The sequence below is a fragment of the Mustela lutreola genome, chromosome 3 (assembly GCF_030435805.1).
Source record: "Mustela lutreola isolate mMusLut2 chromosome 3, mMusLut2.pri, whole genome shotgun sequence".
In the NCBI taxonomy this organism is placed as follows: domain Eukaryota; kingdom Metazoa; phylum Chordata; class Mammalia; order Carnivora; family Mustelidae; genus Mustela; species Mustela lutreola.
In genome coordinates, this window is record NC_081292.1 from 49,812,218 (window position 1) to 49,833,104 (window position 20,887).

Below are 20,887 nucleotides of genomic sequence, written 5' to 3' on the forward strand. Positions count from 1 at the left end.
TTATAACAAGTTAGCTTGACTAGAGAATCTATAATGAAGAAGCTGAAGAATATTCACCAGAGAATGGTTTATAAAAATGATAGAGTCATTTGGACTTAGAATCATATAAAAACATCATATAATCTTTTAGTCAGAGGTGCCCTTAACCTGAAGTCAGTTGTTTCTGAAGTCATATCTACATCCAAAATTTAAATCTTGGGTCTTGTGTCTTGTGTGTCGTCTTGTGATTTAGTTTAGTTTCTTCCTCCCTGACTAAATATAAGATATCATATTAGAGACCAGAGCAGTAAACATTCCAATATCTTAGTGTTGTCTAATGTTACATAATCAGTCAAAACTTCTCAATAAACATAAACATAGTTTAAAAAGACAGATCAAGCAGGTTCTTCATTGCTCTGAAGAAGCCTTTCTATAAAAGTTGTATTAAAACCATACTAAAAGACTTCTTTTGAATTTTTGGTCTGGGGCCCAGAATTTAAAGAATCCTATTTATTGAAATGTAATAGATCCAAACAATACTTGTGCCCTGCTCCCATAAGCATCATATAAATAGGAAATACTTTCTTTGCAAAAGTCATTTGTGTATATTACCATATATTTGCCAGATACTGAAAAAGCCTGAAACAGTTACACGTGTCCTATGATCTTCTCATTTCACATGAGTCACATTGAAAGGACTTTAATTCTAAAGTTATCAAGAATCATCATGAGAGCCAAAGAAAGAGTGGTATGATTTTAATTTGAGACATGTATCTGCATAAGATATAAAAGGTATAAAAAATTTTTACAAAAAGATACCTGCAAAATATAGCCACTCAAGGCACACAGTGTTTGAAATATTTTCTAGAAAGAAATTGAGCAACTTAAAAAAACAAATTTCACAACAGGGAGGGGCCTGAAAAATACTTAAATTCATCACCCATATATATATGTATATTTTTAAGAAAGTTAAAATGGATTCTTGAATTTAAATATAAATCTCTAAGTCATGCTATGGAGAAGACAACAAAGTGACAGAAGATATATGATGACCATCAAACTTTTCCCTAAGCTGAATGCCAACTGGGGAGCATGTTTCCCCTTACTTCTTCTGCCAGAATTTCATTTATTTGGCAGAACTCACGAGGTGCATTATGGGGGCTTTCCATGTGTCTCTGAAGTAGCCGATGAAAACAGCTGCTGAGATACGTGGACAAGACATTGGATCATCTGAGAAAGCAACTCGTATGTTTCTTTGACTCACCCTCCTGCTCTGCGCCCTCTTCCCTTGCCAACATAGGTAAAAGATTTGAACATCCTTCAGGGATTTTCTGATTTTTCCATGACGTTTGGCAGCTGACCTTCTTCCAGTCATCCAGAATGACAATGACAGCTGAAAGGCGCAGCACCAGGCTCAAGGGTAAAAAGGTGCATCTACTCCCTGCCATTTTCTGTCTTATGCATCCCAACATTCCTACCCTCGCTTTCAGAAATGTTGTGCTGAACACTGATGGCATCCTTTTGCTGATTTGTGAGTCCAAGATATTTTCCAAAGTGTTCATTTCTGTATGTTTTGGAAAATAACTCTAAGAACATTAAATTCATCAAGGGCAGAATTAGGGAAAGTGAAAGGAAAGGAAACAAACATATTCTTTAAATTTAATTTTGTACATGACTCAAAGGAAGAAATTTCTATTTCTTATAACACTTGTTACACTATATCCAGTGGTTCCTCACCATTTTGTGGTCACAGATTCTATGAATATGTAAGTAAAGCAATGAAACTTCTCTCTACCTCCCCTGAAAATGTAAATAATTAGGTACAATCAAAATTTAGCATGGAGTTTCAGAGTACTTAGAAACTCAACCCCTTTCTCCTTTTGCCGTTACAAAGTCAATCCTAGACCACGGAGAGGATTCTGGCTCTAAACGACAAAAATAAGTTGAACTACAATCGGACTCCAGGTCTCTCGATCTTGCTTCCTATTTTAACATTTATTCTTGCTTTTCTATGTAATTCTTTATAGGAGGTTTCTAGATGGAATGAGTTATATATCTAGTATAGTTCATGAATTATCTTTTTGTTGTTTTTCTCTTTTACAAATATTATGTTGAGTTGGTATAGGGTCCCATTGCAGAAGAGATATAAAATAATAAAAAAGAAAGAGAAATTAAACTTTAGTGAATTGTTTCATTTATTAGTGGGTAAACTAACAAAAGCTTACATGTGAGAGTACAAAAGGCGTAGAAAATTCAATTGAAGATCTCATCAGATTAATAATAAGCCCGATCTCTCTGAAAGTCATCAGCATTCTTTGTATCTAAGGCCTTTAACACATATGGAAATACTTATTTCATGAGCATAAACTTGATGATTAACCATAAATAACAAATGTTTATTTATATACTGTTCTCGGTGAGACACTGTATTAGGATTTCCTCATTACTCTTACTAGATTTGGTTGTTTTCAATCTCAGTAGGTAGGCAGAGACAGACACATATAGATATAAATGAATAAATGCGTTATTGCAAGACTGGTCTACTTTGACAAAATAGAAATGCAGATATTTAATCTACTACAAGAATACGGTTCATTATATGGACATATTTATAAAGCTAAGGAGAATACATATAAAATAAAAGAGATTTGAATAGATATATACCATGTTTAGAGCAAGTTAGGAGAAATGACCATAAGCATTCTTGCTTACAAATCTTGATTTCAATAGAGAAGTTACTCATGGGAATAACTTAGAGGCTTAAAGGTATGTATGTGTCTACTCTCACACAGATCAAATTGGTGGTTGCCAGCTGAGAGAGGGGCAGGGGGATGGCCAAAGAGGTGAAGGGGATTAAGAGGAGCAAACTTCCAGTTATAAAATAAATAAGTCATGAGGTCGTAATACACAGCATAGAGACTATAATCAATAACTTTGTAATAACGTTACCTATGACAGATAGAAACTAGACTTATCGAGATGATCAATTTGTAATGTACAAAAATATCAGATCACTGTGTTGTACACCTGAAACTAATATAACATTGTATGTCAGTTATAATTCAATTAAAATTAAAGCATAAAAAAGAATAAAGCCCTAAACTAGGGGAAAATGATACTCAATTAAAATTAAAGCATTAAAAAGAATAAAGCCCTAAACTAGGGGAAAAAAATACAAGCATACTCACATCTTGTATCTTTACAAGTATCTTTAGTATCTTCATACTAAGAGTGAACTGATGGACAAAAAGGTCATGTTTGAAGGTGTTAGAATGCTCCCAACACTAGTGCCCTTGCTAGAAGTTTATCACAATGGCATCTGGGATGTTAATGCCTTTGCTATGAGAAGTAGAAATAGCAATTATGTGAGAGAGGAGTAGTATTTAAGTGGCATTGGTTTTTTTCCCCTCAAAGACTAGAGAATATGCTTTTTTCAAATCATTAATAAGTATTTTAATACCCTTTAGAGGCAGCCACATGTTAAGCTATTTGGATGTGTTATTTTTCCAGCATGTTAACAGATGACCTAAATTATCAGCAAAATCAAACATGCACGACAGAATCACATCAGGCAGGAATAATATTTAGCTACTTCAGAAAAAAAAGACCCTTATCCATACATCACAATAAATTCAAGGTGATTAAATTTTTCAGTGAATTCCATATATTAGAAAAATAGGTAAATATTTCAATACCTGATTGAAGAACCTTCAAGACACCAAAAGTAGAAACCAAGAAATAACAGAATAGTAGATTGAACTATGAAAAACCTTAAAATATCTGGGCCCCTGGGTAGCTCAGTTGGTTAAGCAACTGCCTTTGGCTCAGGTCATGATCCCAGAGTGCTAGGATCGAGTCCTGCATCGGGCTCCCAGCTCCGATGTCCAGGATGTCTACTTCTCCCTTGGACTTTCTCCCCTCTCATGCTCTCTCTTACTGTCTCTCTCTCTAATAAATAAATAAAATCTTTGAAAAAAATTAAATATCTAGGTAACTAACAATAGTAAAAAAAAAATAAAATTAATGAAAATAAAAATGACAAGTGGGAGGGTGCACCTGGGTGGCTCAGTCAGTTAAGTGACTGCCTTCAGCTCAGGTCATGATCCCAGGGTACTGTATCGAGCCCCACATCAAGCTCCCTGCTCAGCAGAGAGGCTGCTTCTTCCTCTCCCTCTGCCCCTCACTGCCACTCTAGCTCTCTCTCAAACTCTCTCTTTCTCTTATAAATAAATAAATAAATAAAGCCTTTTTTTTAAAGACAAATGGGGGAATTTTTTCAGTGTAATGTTATCCAAAGGAACAACAGCCTTGCCGTAGAAAAAGCTCTCATACATTAAGATAAAAATTAAATTCCCAAGAGAAAATGGAAGATAGGAATGAGCAATCAGTAAAGAAAAGACATGATCAATAAATACATGAAAACTTCTCAATCTTAGTAATCACAGAACTACAGAACAAAACCATACTCTCTGATTCTTGTTGTTGTTGTTTTTTTTAAGATTTTATTTATTTATTTGACAGAGAGAGAGAGAGAGCACAAGCAGGGGGAGCATTGGCCAGAGATAGAGGGAAAATTAGGTTCCCCAATGATCAGGGAGCCCAATGTGGGGATCGATCCCAGGGCCCTGGGATCATGACCTAAGCCAAAGGCAGATGCTTAACTGACCGAGGTGCCCAACACTCTCTGATTCTTTACATATAAAATTAGTAAATACTTTTTAAATAATACATAGTGTTGTCAACGATGCAAGGAACTAAAAACTGTCATACGTTGTTGGGAAGAGCATAAAGTAGTGCAGTCTGTTCATGAACAATGCTAAAGCTGTGTTCCAGAACAAATATTATCAAAAATCATGTGGGGTGCCTGGGTGGCTCAGTCCATTAAGCATTTGACTCTTGATCTCAGCTCAGGTCTTGATCTCAGGGTCATGAGTTCAAGCCCCATGCTGGCTCCATGCTAGGTGTAGGGACCACTTAAAAAAATAAATAAATAAAAACCACTGGGGCGCCTGGGTGGCTCAGTGGGTTAAAGCCTCTGCCCTCAGCTCAGGTCATGATCCCAGGGTCCTGGGATCGAGCCCCATATTAGGCTCTCTCCTCTGTGGGCAGCCTGCTTCCTCCTCTCTCTCTCTGCCTGCCTCTCTGCCTACTTGTGATCTCTGTCTGTCAAATAAATAAATAAAATCTTTAAAAAAAATTAAAAAATAAAAACCATGTAATGAAACACTAGGTTCAATGTAGAGAAGGAGAGTTAAATGGTAGAATTCCCACAGCTGGTTACAAGCCTTCCCTAGCACGGAGTGCCCCACAGAACACTATGCGAGCATCTCCCCACACTCTTCTTATTTTGTCTTGTTTCATAATTCTTAACTACCTGATTGAGCTCTTCCTTCAGACTATAAACACTACAAAAAACAAGTGAAAAGAAAAAAAAAGCAGGAAGGCAGTGATCCATCTTATCACTCATCTTTGTATCTCTTTGAAGAACTCAAAAAGTTAGAGGATATAATGAGTGCTTTGTGTATTTGACTTGAACCCAGATGTAGCTATTCTGACTATAAAAAAAAAATAATACATTGTCTCAGAAAATTAAGCACAATCAGTCTAACAGCAGTTTCTGGTTTGTATGCAGGGAAAAAATCACAAACAATAAATAATTATCACAGACATTTGAAAAATGATACTCTAATTCTATTCTTATTTATTATTTCAAATGTATACTAAGTAGTTCATACGGATAGCACAACACTTATGCACTTTGGTTTTATAATTCCTTTATTTCTTCAGTCATTTGCTAAGTATTTACCACTCAAAGAGCACTATGCCAATGTTACTAGGAATACAGAAATAGATAAAAATAGACCCCATCACAGAGGAGATAATCTATTGGCAGACATACCCATGTCAATAACTGTAAACCAAAATAGAATTAAATTTATACTGATATACACGTGATCAAATGCTATAGGAAGGCAGAGGGAAAAAGGATTTAATCTTAACTTCTTCTTGCTATTTATCCAGCAAGGTTTTCCTACCCATGTATGAGCTACAAATTTACCTGTCTTTCAGGACACAACCCACCTACTTCAACAAGTTGGAGCCCAATAGTAGGGTTTGAAATCTATCATCAACCTTGTGTCCTGATATGAAGAATATACTAGGAGAATAGTGAAATTCAGTGGAAAGCCGTCTTGATTTCAAAGCAAAATATGTAAGAGTAAAGGCAGCAGACAAAAAATAATAGACCTCACAAAGCACAAGATAATGGCATTTCCTAAAGAAATCCGGGACCATTTGGGAAATCCAGAATGTGGTCACAAAATCAAAGCTGAAGTTGAGAAGCCAGGCTTCCGTTCCTGGGTAAAGTGAAAAATGGCTAAGTGCGACTTGCGGTCTGTCCATATCTTGGGGAAAGTGGGCTATAGATGCCTAGACCCAGACACAGAGCCCAGGCAGAAGCAGCAGTTACAAGAACCAAAGCACATACTAGCAACAGTGGCCCAGAGTAGGTGTGGAGACCCAGGTTAAGGCAGGACTTCTCCCTCGATTTAAAGTCATAGTAAGTTTTAAGGTGCCTGTGTGGCTCAGTAGGTTAAACATCTGTCTTCAGCTAATGGCATGATCTCCAGGAGCTGAGATCGAACCCCACATCACGCTTCCTGCTCAGATGTCAGTCTACTTCTCTCCCTCTTCCTCGGCCCCTCCCCACCGCTTATTCTGGGACACCTGGGTGGCTCAGTGGGTTAAAGCCTCTGCCTTTGGCTCAGGTCATGATCCCAGGGTCCTGGGATTGAGCCCCACATCAGGCTCTCTGCTCAGCAGGGAGCCTGCTTCTCTCTCTCTCCCTCTCTCTCTCTCTCTCTGCCTGCCTCTCTGCCTATTTGTGATCTCTGTCTGTCAAATAAATAAATAAAATCTCAAATAAAAAATAAAGTCAGGGTAAGTTTTAGAGACAAGCAGGACTGAGCATCAGGGGGGCCAGTGGACCCAGCTCTGATGAAAAAACAGATATAAGAAGCATGAATTAAAAGGGACCTTTAAAGAGAAAAACAGCACGATCCCCATTGTCGGCAACTGTCCAATTTCCAAATTTTCAAGCTACATTTGTTATAAATCTGTCCCCAATCAGTTTTGAAAGGTTACCCGAAGTCAAATAAAGCACAACCAAACAACAACAAAAAAGTTATTTTAGGTTAAACTTGATTTGCAAATAAATGAGTCAGCACTTTAAAGAACAAAGGGAGCATTCTACAAACTTACAGTCTACTCAGAAAACTCAAGGATTCCAAACGTTTCCCACTGGGCAAAGTAGACACAGAATCCAACTGAAGGGCAGTGTGGTATATACAGAAAACTTGTTAATGAGCTATATAGATTATAACCCAAACGTCTATGACCTGATGGAACTGTGAAATAAGCCAAGAAACGGCTCCTATTGGAAATGAACATCGTTGTGTTCTGAGAACTGAGAACTTGATATGTCTATCTTTGGTATCAATCTTTCTCTGGTAAGAATGTACTCACTTTGCAATTCCAAGTATTAAAACAATATATTCAAATTAATTCACAGTTAAACAAAGGCATGTGATAGTGCAGTTAAAATGCTGGAGGCATTGGAAACAGGAATACAACTCACTTCAGCAAACATTTAAACAACTACAATGTTCTAAGTCCTCCTGTCCATCCAGCTTCTTGCCACTTTCCTAGTCTCTCTCAACTTCTCTCATTTCCATTACCACTACCCCAACTTTGTTTGGGTAAGCATTATTCCTCCCTGGGATAATTGCTATCCTATTTGCTACGTTCTTGCCCTTCTCCAAACATGGACTCAATCTAAACCAATTCCTCCCTTGTAAAAACCCTTTAATGTTCCTCCTTGTTTTTTTGTTTTTATTTTGTTTTGTTTTAAGATTTTATTTATTTATTTGACAGACAGAGATCACAAGTAGGCAGAGAGGCAGGCAGAGAGAGAGGAGGAAGCAGGCTCCCCGCGGAGCAGAGAGCCTGATGTGGGGCTCCATCCCAGAACCCTGGGATCATGACCTGAGCCAAAGACAGAGGCTTAACCCACTGAGCTACCCAGGTGCCCCTCCTCCTTGTTTTAAGATAAACACCTAATGGCTCTTAAGACGTGTGTGATGTGTCCTCACTTATCTCTTATAAGTGAGTGAACCTCAGGGTGAACCTCCACCTCTCCCCTCAAGCCTCCTGTGTTCTAGCCATGCAGACATGTCTGCAGTTGACTGAGCAGGCTATACTACTAAGTGCCTCAGTGCCTTTGCATATGCTGTCAGTGAAGTGTCCCATAGTGCTCATCTCCTTCAAGACTCAACCAAATATCTGTCTCATATAAAAATTCCTTGGTCCTGGAGCTAGTAGTTACACAGTATTACCCTAAGACCAAAGCAAGAAGGACACTGCACTTTGGAGGACCTCATACATCAGAAACACAAAAATAAATTTATGAAAGAACATATGGACACCTCTTTCTCTCAGGGTCTGGTGTTTAGCACCAGCAGAGCAAGACTTATAACCCTAAATATCTATTCCATGACTCGTGATTCAGACTCCACAGAAATACATCTTTATATCTCTAGCTGTACGTCCTTGAAACAAAAGGCAACTGCAGCTGGGCCACATAAATGTTTGTTGGTCAGGCCACTGCTGATGTGGGAGACAGACCCTGCTGTAGGGTGTGGGGAGAATTTGAGCAGTGATCGTGTTTAGGCAAGAGAAGGCCAACAATAATCATGCTTTTCAAATAGCATATGCGCAACAGATTCTTGCAACACAAACCATTATTCCCAGTAGAGCCAAATACCCATTTTCTTGTTTGTGTATGTGCTCAAATTTATGGTTCCAGAGCTGCTCAGGAATTAGCAAGGATCCACAACAGCTACACATGGCCACTGAGGAACATTCTGCAACCTTTAACAATTCACATTACTCTTACATTTGTATATAAATAGATGAACATGTGTGACTCATCAATCCAATGTGCTACTACATGGGCATTGGTAACTAGAATTGAGAATCATTTTATTTGTATAAAACATTTAACATACTTTAGGATGACCTAAAGGGTATCATGCTAAGTGAAATAAGTCAGACAGAAAAAGACAAACATCATAGGATTTCACTTTAAGTGGAATCTAAAAAAAAAAAAAAAAAAAAAAAGCAGGGGTGCCTGGGTGGCTCAGTGAGTTAAAGCCTCTCCTTCAGCTCAGGTCATGATCCCAGGGTCCTGGGATCAAGTCCCACATTGGGCTCTCTGCTCAGCAGGGAACCTGCTTCCCCCTCTCTCTCTGCCTGCCTCTCTGCCTCCTTGTGATCTCTGTCAAATAAATAAATAAAATCTTTTTAAAAAATAAATAAATAAAAATAAAAAACAAAGCAAATGAATAAACAAACAGAACGCAGAATCAGACCTATTAATATAGAGAATGAACTGATGGTTTCTAGAGGGGAGGGAGATGGGGGGATGGGCAAAATAGATGAAGGGTGGTGGGAGACTCAGGCTTCCAGTTTTGGAAGGAATAAGCCATGGAAATAAAAAGTACAGCATGGGGAATATGGTCAATGAGATTGTAATAGCTTTGCATAATGACAGATGGTATAACTACTCTTGTGGTGAACATAGCACAACATGTAAAGTTGTTGAATCACTATGTTGTATAACTGAAACTAATGTAATATTATGTGTCAAATATGTTCAAAAAATATATATATTCAATACAGTTTAAATATTCAAGAAATTGAATTATAAGTTTCAGCTTTAATTTTTTAAAAATTTTAATGTTTTACTTTGTATTTTATTTTAATAACTGAATATTTTATATAAAGAGAACTTTTAGAAAAAATATAAAAATAGTTTAACTTTGGCACATTTGTTTTTATTTATAATTTGATGAAAATATGTTCAAATTTTATAAACTTTTGAGTAGGCATCTATTTAGATACTTAGGTTACTACTATTAATAGTATATGGGGTCACCTAGGTGGCTCAGTGGGTTAAAGCCTCTGCCTTTGGCACAGGTCCTGATCCCGGGGTCCTGGGATCGAGCCCCACATTGGGCTCTCTGCTTGGCAGGGAGCCTGCTTCCTCCTCTCTCTCTCTGCCTGCCTCTCTGCCTACTTGTGATCTCTATCTGTCAAATAAATAAATAAAATCTTTAAAAAATAATATATAAGTTATATGAAAATCTTGATTATAAAGTCATAATTAGTTATTTTAATAACACTAAGGTCAGAAAAATATATTTATGGGTAAATGAATTTTATTTATGAATTATGCTTATTGTTATTTTATTACTTACCCAAACCTTGCTAGCCCTTCAATGGGATACACTGACATGTCCATGAATATTTAAATTCAGTTGTCTTTGATATCGTACCAGCCCTTAGTAATAAAAAATGCACATACTTTCAATTTTGTCATTATAAGAATATCTTTGTGACATTTGATTTATAATGTTTAGATATTTGAACATATGGGATGTGGACCTTCATTTGTACCTCCTCCCAAGTCCTCCAAGCGTTAATAATGAGCCAGAGGCTCCCACAGCTACTGAACTTATGTCTCTTATGGAGGTACAACATTGTATTGTCATTATCTGTTCACAATTTTTTTGTTAACCACTAACCGATGATCTCAAGGGCAGAGATTTCTTCAGCTTTGTAGCCCATGTGCCTAGGACAATTCCTCACACATAGTCAGAGTTAAGTAAATTGGCTGAATTAATACATAAATAAAACAGGCCCTCATTGTTTAAGAGCATGGATTTATCTAGCTTAATTGCCCAGATTTGCAATCCTGGCTCTGATACTGTCTTTTAACCCAGATTAGTTCCCTTAACCTCTCAGCCCTCGGTTTCCTCATCCATAAAATAGAAATCATAAGAGTGCCCCCCTCATACAGTTGTCACTAGGGTTGAAGGATTAAAAGTAATAAATAAGGTCATATTTACAAAGTTTAGAACTGTGGCTACACGTGAAGCAGTATTTACTAAATAAATCCCTAAATGAAATTCAAGAACACCTCTTTAAGTTACAGTCGACACCCTCTCATTCATCACAACAACCCTATGAATCACATACAGTTATTATCCTCCCTTCACATTTGAAAGAGTTGAGGCTTCAAGGACTTTAGGGGGAAAAGTACCTGTGGGTAAACACAGTATTCTTTTTTTTTCTTTTTTAAGGTGTTATTTAGTTATTTGAGAGAGACAACAAGGGGGAGAGAGCATGAGCAGGGGAAGGGACCCAGGATCATGACACAAAGGCAGACTCTGAACTGACTGAGCCACACACACACCCCTATAGTACTTTTTTTTTTTTTTTAATGCTAAATTTTATTTACTTTTTCTTAAATTGTCATAATGCCCTAAAAAGATTTCAAGGAAAAAAGTATTATGAATCTAAACAAAAAAGCAATAGACTTTTGGCAGGCAATAAATCAAAAAAGATCAACTATTTTATTGCTAAATATGACTGAAAGCAATGAGCTCAAATAGAAGTCACTAGTCCTTAAAAATACAACATGCACCTAAATGACCTCAGATATTAAAGTATTTTATGAGCACTATGGTCTTTATTCTATGGTTACAGGAAGTACATGAGTTTTTCCTGGTGAAAAAAAGAAATAAAATCATTTCTGGCAGGTTGTTTTTGGAGCTGAGACAATGGCTTTAATGCTCCTTTCAAGAATGAAATTAGAATTATCCTGGCATCATAGACATGTATTACTAAGTGACTTCATAGCATTTGAGGGGGTTCCCATGGTGTCTTATAGTACTGAGTTTATAAACTTTTCATGAGACATCCTCTCCCCTCAAGGGTTGTATAATCTCATAAGAAAACAAAATAGTCAGGCACCGGTTTTATAATATGTACCTGTTAACATGGCCAGAAATGAGAGAGGTTTAAGTTCATTTCCCCCGGGAGTTTGTACAATGCTGTTTTTGCCCTCACAGGTTGAACTAGACAAGATAGTTGGAAAAACGTACAAGAAATACAGGCAGTGGTAGTGGAGGAATCATACATAGAAGATGATAGGCCACTCGCCTTATTGATGCAAGAACGTACACAGAGGTCGATTTGGTCGAGATGGTGACGTCATACTAGAAATGCCATTGATTCGTACTGAAATAGAGTGATAATTTACCAACAGAAAAGTTGAGGATGTATGCTAGAATTAGAAGTGTAGGGGCGCCTGGGTGGCTCAGTGGGTTAAAGCCTCTGCAGGTCGTGATCCCAGGGTCCTCAGATGGAGTCCAGCATCTGGCTCTCTGCTGAGCAGGGAGCCTGCTTCCCACCCCCGACCCCACCGCCTGCCTCTCTGCCTACTTGTGAGTCAAATAAATAAATAAGTAATGACTAAATAATAAATAATCATTATTATAATGTTATAAAATTATTATTATAATAAAAATAATATTATTAAAAATAAATAAATAAATAAATAAAATCTTTAAAAAAAAAAGAAAAGAAAGAAGGGTAGATAGAAGGGTCAGAGATCCCCTCTGCTCCCCCCACCCCTGAAATCACAGTGCCTGAAATGGAATGTATTCTTCATACCTCAGGCCGTTGCTTTTCTATTGGCTGAGCACACTTTATACTGTTTATATAGTCACTGTTCTACTGTTTAAGAGTTCATTTGTTGCATGTATTCAGCGTAGGTCCTGGATCACAGAGGATCAAGTGACGGCATTTATTTTTAAGGGAAGGTATTAAAAGAACAGAGAGAACGTAATAGAGCTCCCATATTGCCCTTCTTCCCAGCACACATGACGCTTACAATTACTGATTAATGTCGGAGATTCCCATGAGGTCAGGCTCCTTATCATTTCACTGCCACATTCCAACTGCTTGCCATGTAGTAGGTCCTTGATGAGTATTTGTTTATTGATAACAGACAATTCATTTGTCAATAAGGCAAGTGTGTTTTGTTTCTGTTCTGAGTGAAATGTTGTTGTTCTTGAGGGAAAAAGAAAAGCAGATTTATGGAAACATACAGAAAATGTCTGCCAGAATTCTAATATCACACTAGCAAGGCTTACTTAGACAATACACTGCTTTTCTTTTTTAATTTCCAAAATTTCCAAATTCCCAAACTTTTCTATGGGACAAGTCCACTTAAAGTCATATGACCAGCAAGAAAGGGATGGATTGTAATTAGACAAGACGAGAAGAGGAAAATCCAACTGGCTGGCAGATTAAAGCAGCCCTCTGGACTTTTTTCCTTTCTTTCTTTCTTTCCTTCTTTCTTTCTTTCTTTCTTTCTTTCTTATTCCATTTATTTATTTAAAAGAGCAAGAGCATGGGGGAGGGGCAGAGAGAGGAGAAGCAGACACCCCACTGTGCAGGGAGCCCATTGTAGGGCTCAATCCTGGAACCCCAGGATCATGACCTGAGCTGAAGGCAGACACTTACCTGACTGAGCCACCCAGGCACCCTGGACCTTTTCCTTATGTACAAATTGGTGATTTTTTTTTTGAGACTTTTCTGAGACAACAGTGATTTAAGAGTATCCCAAGGCACCCAATATTAAAGAACCAGAGGCAGAGCCCATACTCCATAACAATTCTGTTCACAAAGGGGGATGATTCTCCTGCACACCACATCATACCTCCCTGCCTCCACATATTCAGAAGAATAGCATAACACACTCTGGGCCTCCTTTAAAAAAAAAAAAGAGTCCTCAACTTCTTAGAGAAGACCAGCAAGATATAATTCTACAAGGCAGCAAATGCTGGGGCGGGGTGGGGGGGAGTGGAGGGTAGAAGTAGAAATGGTTCAGCAACGTTGGTGAATATTGTCTTTTAGAAATGAGATTTCTAGGAGAGAAAAAAAAGAAAAAGAAAGATGTCTCAAGTTTAAATAATTAACCAGGGTATAAAAAAAAAAAAATCTCTTCAATCATTTTCTAGTTTATTGGGATGAAGATAGTCATCTTTTCTTGCACACTTTTAACTTGATTGAGTAAAGAACCTAACTCTTGTCTCTGCATAGTTTCAATTTTTAAATGGCTTTCTCAATCTGTGACCTGATGTTTTTAGATTTGTTATAATTCCCTTCAGGACCTTGTTAGTGGAAGCCTCTGGAAAAACGGACTTAGAGACCAAACACCTGCTCAGCCCAATATTTGTTTCAGAAGTAACTTCAAAAACTAATTTTAAAAGCCTACACGTTTCACTCTGTGGTATAACATTTTGAAAACTCAGTTTTAGTATTTTATTTAGATCTTAAAAATGAACAGATAGACGAACTAAGAGATACTGAGCTCTGACCTTAGGACTTCATTATTGACAGCATACCTGGTAATTAGATCATCTGGTTTTGTCAGTCTCCATGACGCCTATAGGCTGTGCAAGCCAAGTATGTAAAGTGTCAATGTGGAAAAAGACGATTTGGACATTTTATTAACAAAGCAACTGTAAGATTATCCTCTGCTGAAATTAACTCTGAGTGAATGCCTTTGTGGTGCACTAATGTCACCACAGCATTGTCTGCTGGCTCTCTGAACAAACAAGTCATCCATATGGAAAGATTTTGTTGGCAAGAGCGAAATTCGCATCTAGCAAAGTTTTTAAAAGCTGGTAGTAAGCACACTGAGCTCTGAATCTGGGTGGGCAAGCCGTATTGAATGCTCTGGCCTGGAAACCCTGCCCTGATAATCCCTGAGCTAAAAAAAAGATGCAGAACACAAAAGGCATCCCGACAGCGGGAACTGGCAACACTTTCCTTTTCTGTGACCAAACCAGAAGATTCGTCATTGCTGAACCATCTCCACTTCGTTCCCAGCAGCATTTGCTGCCTTGTAGAATTGTATCTCATTGGTCTTTTCTAAGAAGAAATTAGAACTCTTTTTTTTTTTTTTTAAAGACCCAGAATGCCATACTACTCTTCCCAATATGGGGGGCAGGAAGGTATGATGCTGGTTATGTGCCGGAGAAGCAACCCCCTTTACAAATAGAATTGTGAAGTTGCCACCCTCTGGCATTTTCCAGGATGTGTGGGTAGAGGATGTGGGGGTGCAATACAGGTTTATTGTATAAAAATGATAAAATACAAATGACCCCACTGAGTAACTAAAACTTACCCATAATCTTACCACCCAAAGACCACTATTGTGACCTGTGGTCTTCCAGAGTGGGGAGGATAAATAGAAGATAGTACAAACTGAGTCTTTATTCTTTTGTAATTTGCTTGTTTTGACTGTCAATCATTTACTAATACTCCCCCATGTCAATTAATGCATTTCTAAAAAATAGTATTTAATAGCAAAATAGTAGTTTAGCAGGAGGGTGAGCCAAATTCGTTTAATAAAGACCTTACAGTTAGACATTTGATTGTTGTCAATAGACTCTTGACAGGCAGATTTGTGCTGATCATCTTACACAACATGTACATAATATTTGTACACTGCTTCGATGTTTTTTTCCTGGTGTGGATTTACAAAATATGGAAGAGGGTGCATATCTTCAACTCCTGGGGTATGGTTTCCTCTGAAAGGCTGATGTGGTATCATACGGACAGTGAGGAGTGCTCTTCCACATGGGAATCACATTTACCATTGCTCAGGAACAATCAACCAAAAACGGGGTCTAATATTTTGATAAATAAGCATCTAATAGTTTAATAAAGAGAATCCGCTTAGGAAAAAAATAACACAAGGCTTTTGCTTTCTTTTGAGGAAAACTTTAGCTTTCCAAAACCTCACAGACTCACCTTAGCAAACACAGCCAGTCCATTGGGCCAATACATTATGTACTTGGGTCTGATCATCGGTGGCAGCTGAAGGCACCTTCGGGAAATGGGTTCCTCATCTTTAATTTCAAGAGCTTTCCCCTGTCCTAGGGGAAATGGGACAGCATGATCATCCTTCCGCAAATGGAGTGTAAGGAATTCAGATCCATTCTCTCTCTCTTTCTACAGTGAAGCCTCAAGTCACAGACATGGCAACTTTGAACCATGGACCTTCCAGTTATGGCTTCTAGGCACAGAGTACAACTGCTTTGCTCTTCAGCACTTTTCCATGAATATACCCATGTTATCTCTCCTACATAATTTTCATAATCCTTTACAAACGATATACCTCCTACATGTACTCCTTTCTTACCCTCTTTTACATTCCACACACATTTCCTTATTACACAGAATTCCTCCATCTATAGTTTAGTCTGTCTGAGTCCCCTCCTAGACGACCTGGCTCCTACTAAGAAAGGGCAAGAACTAGAGCACTGATGTTCTGGGAGTGACTTGGAGAATGGTAGGAAACACCTAAAAATGATTTAATATGCACAACACTGTGGGGAATTAATGGGCAGGAAGGATTTGACTTTTAATCCTCTTAAGGTTATTTTCTTAAGATTATTTATTTGAGAGTGACAGAAAGAGCATGAAATAAGGGAGGGACAGAGGAAGACAGAGAAGCAGACTCTCCCTTTGAGCAGGGAGCCTGATGCTGGGGCTGGATCCCAGGACCCGGAGATCAGGACCTGGGCCAAAGGCAAATGCTTAACTGACTGAGCCACCCAAGCATCTCTAGTCCTTTTTAAAATTTTTTAAAAATTTATTTACACAAAACCGTAATGAGATATCACATTATACCTACCAGGATGGTATTGGTGAGGATGTAGAAAAATTGGAACCCACTGAACATGGCTGGTGGGAATGTAAAATGCTACAGCCACTATGGAAAATGGTTTGGCATCCTTCAAAAAGTTGAACAAAAAACTACCATAGGATCCAAAAATCCACAACTATGTATATACCCAAAGAATTGAAATCAGGGACTCAACAGATACCTACGTGCCAGTGTTCATTAACATTAGTCACAATAACCAAAAGGTAGAAATAACCCAAATATCCATCAACAGATAAGTGAGTCAACCAGATGTGGTGTATCTCTGTAGTGAAATAGTGTTCAGCCATAAAAGGGAATGAAGGTCTGATACATGCTGCAACACGGATAACCTTGAAAATGTTATGCTAAGTAAACAAATCAGACACAAAAGGACACATATTGTATGATTTCACTATAGGACCTATCTAAAATAGGCAAATTATTAAAAACAAAAAGTAGATTAGAGGTTACCAGAGACTGAGAGGAGGGAGGAATGGGGAGCTATTGTTTAATGGTTACAGAGTTTCTGTTTGGGGTGATGAAAATGTTTTGGAAATAGATAGTGGTGATGGTTGCATAACACTGTAAATGGAATTAGTGCCACTGAATTGTACCCTTAAAAATGGTTTAAAATTTTATCATGATTTATATATGTATATGTTTTATCATAGTTTTAAAAAAATCAATAATGCAATGTGCCAAAAACCATTGAGTTGTACACTTTAAATGGGTAAATTGTATGGTATATGAATGAGAGCTCAATAAAACTGTTCTTTTTTAAACTTCTTTTCTAAAAATTCTCCCTCTCTGCATCTGAATTACTATAGTTAAGAAGAAGGCACAAATAAACATGAAATATATTTTATAATTTTTGGAATTATGTTTCAGGGACTTATTTTCCTTTTTCCTAGATATAGTTCCTGGTAGTATAGAAAAATTCCTTACCTGCACTGTGCTCCATGTTGACTATATTTACTTACAAGGGTGCGCATTCCCGTATGTAGCTGCTAAACTTACATTATTTGAATGAAACAACAGCTGATACTGATGGTTTCCATCAGAGATGGTTCCTGCTGGGACAGGGTGAAAGCCATTCTCAGCGAAGCTAAGCAAAAATCAGCTACCCAGAAGCTGAGATAACAGCAGATCCTTCATATTAAAAATATTATAGCATCAGTGTCCACAATAGCCAAACTATGGAAAGAGCATAGATGTCCATCCACAGATGAATGGATAAAGAAGATGTGGTGTATATATACAATGGAATACTATGCAGCCATCAAAAGAAATGAAATCTTGCCATTTGCAATGACATAGATGGAACTAGAGGGTATTATGCTGAGTAAAGTAAGTCAATCAGAGAAAGACAATTATCTATGATCTCACTGATTTGAGGAATTTGAGAAACAAGACAGAGGACCATAGGGGAAAGGAGGGGAAAATGAAACAAGATGAAACCAGAGAGAGACTCTTAATCTCAAGAAACAAACTGAGGGTTGCTGGAGGGAGGGACAGAGGGTGGGAGGGATAGGGTGGCTGGGTGATGGACATTAGGGGGTGGGTGGGTACTATGGTGAGTGCTGTGAATTGTGTAAGACTGATGAATTACAGATCTGGAGCCCTGAAACAAATAATACATTATATGTTAATTTAAAAATAAAATAAAAATATATTCAGAAACACTTGAGGGAAATAATACCTAGCCAGTTTTGCTCTATATGTGGAAAGAAAACCCAACTTTTGGAGGAAATCTTTATTGTGCTTCAATACTCAAGAATATGGAATAAGACCCAAAAAAGAATGACTCAGTCTTTATGGTGCAACACATCTGTTTTGAGGATGAGTGAGAAGCTTCATGATCCTTCTTCCTCCATTTATTGAATAGATCATTTAACATCTGACCTCTAGTTTCTCTTAACTTCCTACCTGCAGTTTTTCTTAGGTGAAATAGGAATAAAGAAATTCAACTCATGAGAATTTATATGATGTTTTCCAGATTCCCTAGACAGGAGCTAAGATTTTATTTTCTCTTTCTTCCAACAAAGCCATTAATTCCCTCCAACTGAGCCACACTACTGAATGGAAGCCACATGCCAAAAGATGGCTGCCATAAAGAACAACAATGGCTGCTCATTACATCCTTCTTCTGTGAGTCAGACTCAACTCTTCTTGTCAGGTATTCATATTTATTGTCACAATGCATTCCTGTATTAGTTTTCTATTGCTTCTATAACAAACTACCACAAATTTAGTGGCTTAACATAAAGCAAATTTATTGTCTTTTAGTTCTCTGGGTCAGAAATTCTACATGGTTCTCATAGAGCTAAAATCAAATTATTAGCAGGATAAGTTCCCTTTTTGGTAGCTCTAAGAGTAAATCTGTCTCTAACTTTTCCAGCTTCTAGAGCCATTCCTTGGCTCATGGCCCCTTTCCTCCATCTTTTCAGCTCACAGACATACAAATGGCCAACATACATATGAAAAGGTGTTAATCTTCAGGGAAATGCAAGACAAAAGTACAATGAGATATCACATTGCACCTGTTAGGATGACTATTGTCGTCGAGAAGACAAGAGGTTCACAAGAGTTGGTGAGGGTTTGGAACACTATTAAGGGGAATGTAAATTGTGCATTATTGGTGAGAAGGTAAAGTGGTGAAGCCACTATGGAAAACAGTATAGAACTTTCCCCCAAAACTAAAAATAGAACCACCATATGATCCAGCAATCCCACTCTTGGGTATATATATCCAAAGGAAATGAATAAGTATCTCAAAGAGATACCTGCACTTCCACGTTCATTGCAACATTAATCATAACAGTCAGGATGGTGGAAACACCCTAAACATTCATCGATGTTTGGATGATGAATACATAAAGAAAATGTGGTCTACAATTTATACAATGGAATATTATTTACCTATAAAAAGGAAGGGAATCCTGTCTTTGTGACAATGCAGATGAACCTAGGAGATATTATATTAAGTAAAAGAGTCCAGACAGAAAGACAATACTATATGATCTCACTTGTAGATGGAATCTAAAAAAGTTGACCTTTGTAAAATGCTAGTTGACTATCTCAGGTGGTCCCCTTTCCATGTCATAGTTCATTAATGTCTCACTTGTCCAGACTAGAGGAAAGCCACAGTACATCCTCACTCCAAGCCTATGAGGCAGGTGTATATTGAAATTTAAAGATGGATGCAAGACTTTCTTCTGGTTATCTTGTTAAACTCTTTCTCTTCTCACTTTACAGAGGAAGGCTAAGGAGGTTTCTGTAGACACCTTTGCTTTGTTGCTAGTGCTATGGATTCCTAGGACAGCAGAGTCTCAACAGGGTCTGGAAGTGCAGGAAGTAGCCTCTCTCTCTGTATTTCTAACACCACAGCTCTTCTCCCTGACAGGATGGTCCACAGTGGGAATCAAAGGGAGAATCAAAACCCCCATTACATCCAGCAGAAATACCCAGGATTGTACCTTTGTTGGCAAAGAAAGGAATCATTCTTAAACATACCTTTTCTGAGGAGAACAGACCAGAAATTAGATATAATTTATGTAGTCTTGTTACTTACACTCTTTTTTTTTTTTTTTTTTTTTGCTACTTACACTCTTAAAATGCCAATATCCACTCTAATGTCATAATGGAAAACACACTGAAATGTAAGAACATTTTTCTATTTTACCAATTAAATAAATGAACATAAATTACCTTATATATTTATCTCCCTCACAAGACTGTGGTCCCCTTTGGATCAGGAACAATGTCTTATTCAGTGGGTACTAGTGCCCACCACAAGGTCTGGCACATAGTAGGGACCTGGTAGAAGATGGCTGAATAAATAAATAATACATATTGGTAAACAACCATCACTTGCTTTTTTATTAATTTACCAGTGACTGAGCCTATTTACAAACAGATGAATTTGTTCAAAGTTATTTAACAAGCACAATTGTGTTTCTGAAACTGTGTTAGCTCTGGGCATAAAAACATGAAATGGATACATTAAAAGAAAATAAGCTGTGGAGGGGCACCTGGGTGGCTCAGTCAGTTAAGCATCTACCTTCAGTTCAGATCTTGATCCCAGGGTCCTGGGATTGAGTCCTTCATCAGAATCTTCGCTCAGTGGGGAGCCTGCTTCTCCCTCTCCCTCTGCCTGCCACTCCCCTGGCTTGTGTGCTCGCTTTCTCTCTCTCTCTGTCACAAATAAATAAATACAATTTTAAAAAGGGAGAGGGGAGAGGGCATCTGGGTGGCTCAGTGGGTTAAGCCTCTGCCTTCAAC

General features: G+C 37.8%; 1 long non-coding RNA gene across 1 annotated transcript in view; it reads right to left on the minus strand.

Moving 5' to 3' along the window:
- LOC131826642 (uncharacterized) overlaps positions 1 to 16,022 on the minus strand; it is a 62,121-nt gene extending 46,099 nt beyond the window's left edge. Inside the window, exon 1 of the long non-coding RNA XR_009351687.1 lies at positions 15,709 to 16,022. This is a non-coding gene — a long non-coding RNA (uncharacterized LOC131826642). The remainder of the gene's footprint in view (positions 1 to 15,708) is intronic.
- Between the last annotated feature and the right edge of the window lie 4,865 nt (positions 16,023 to 20,887).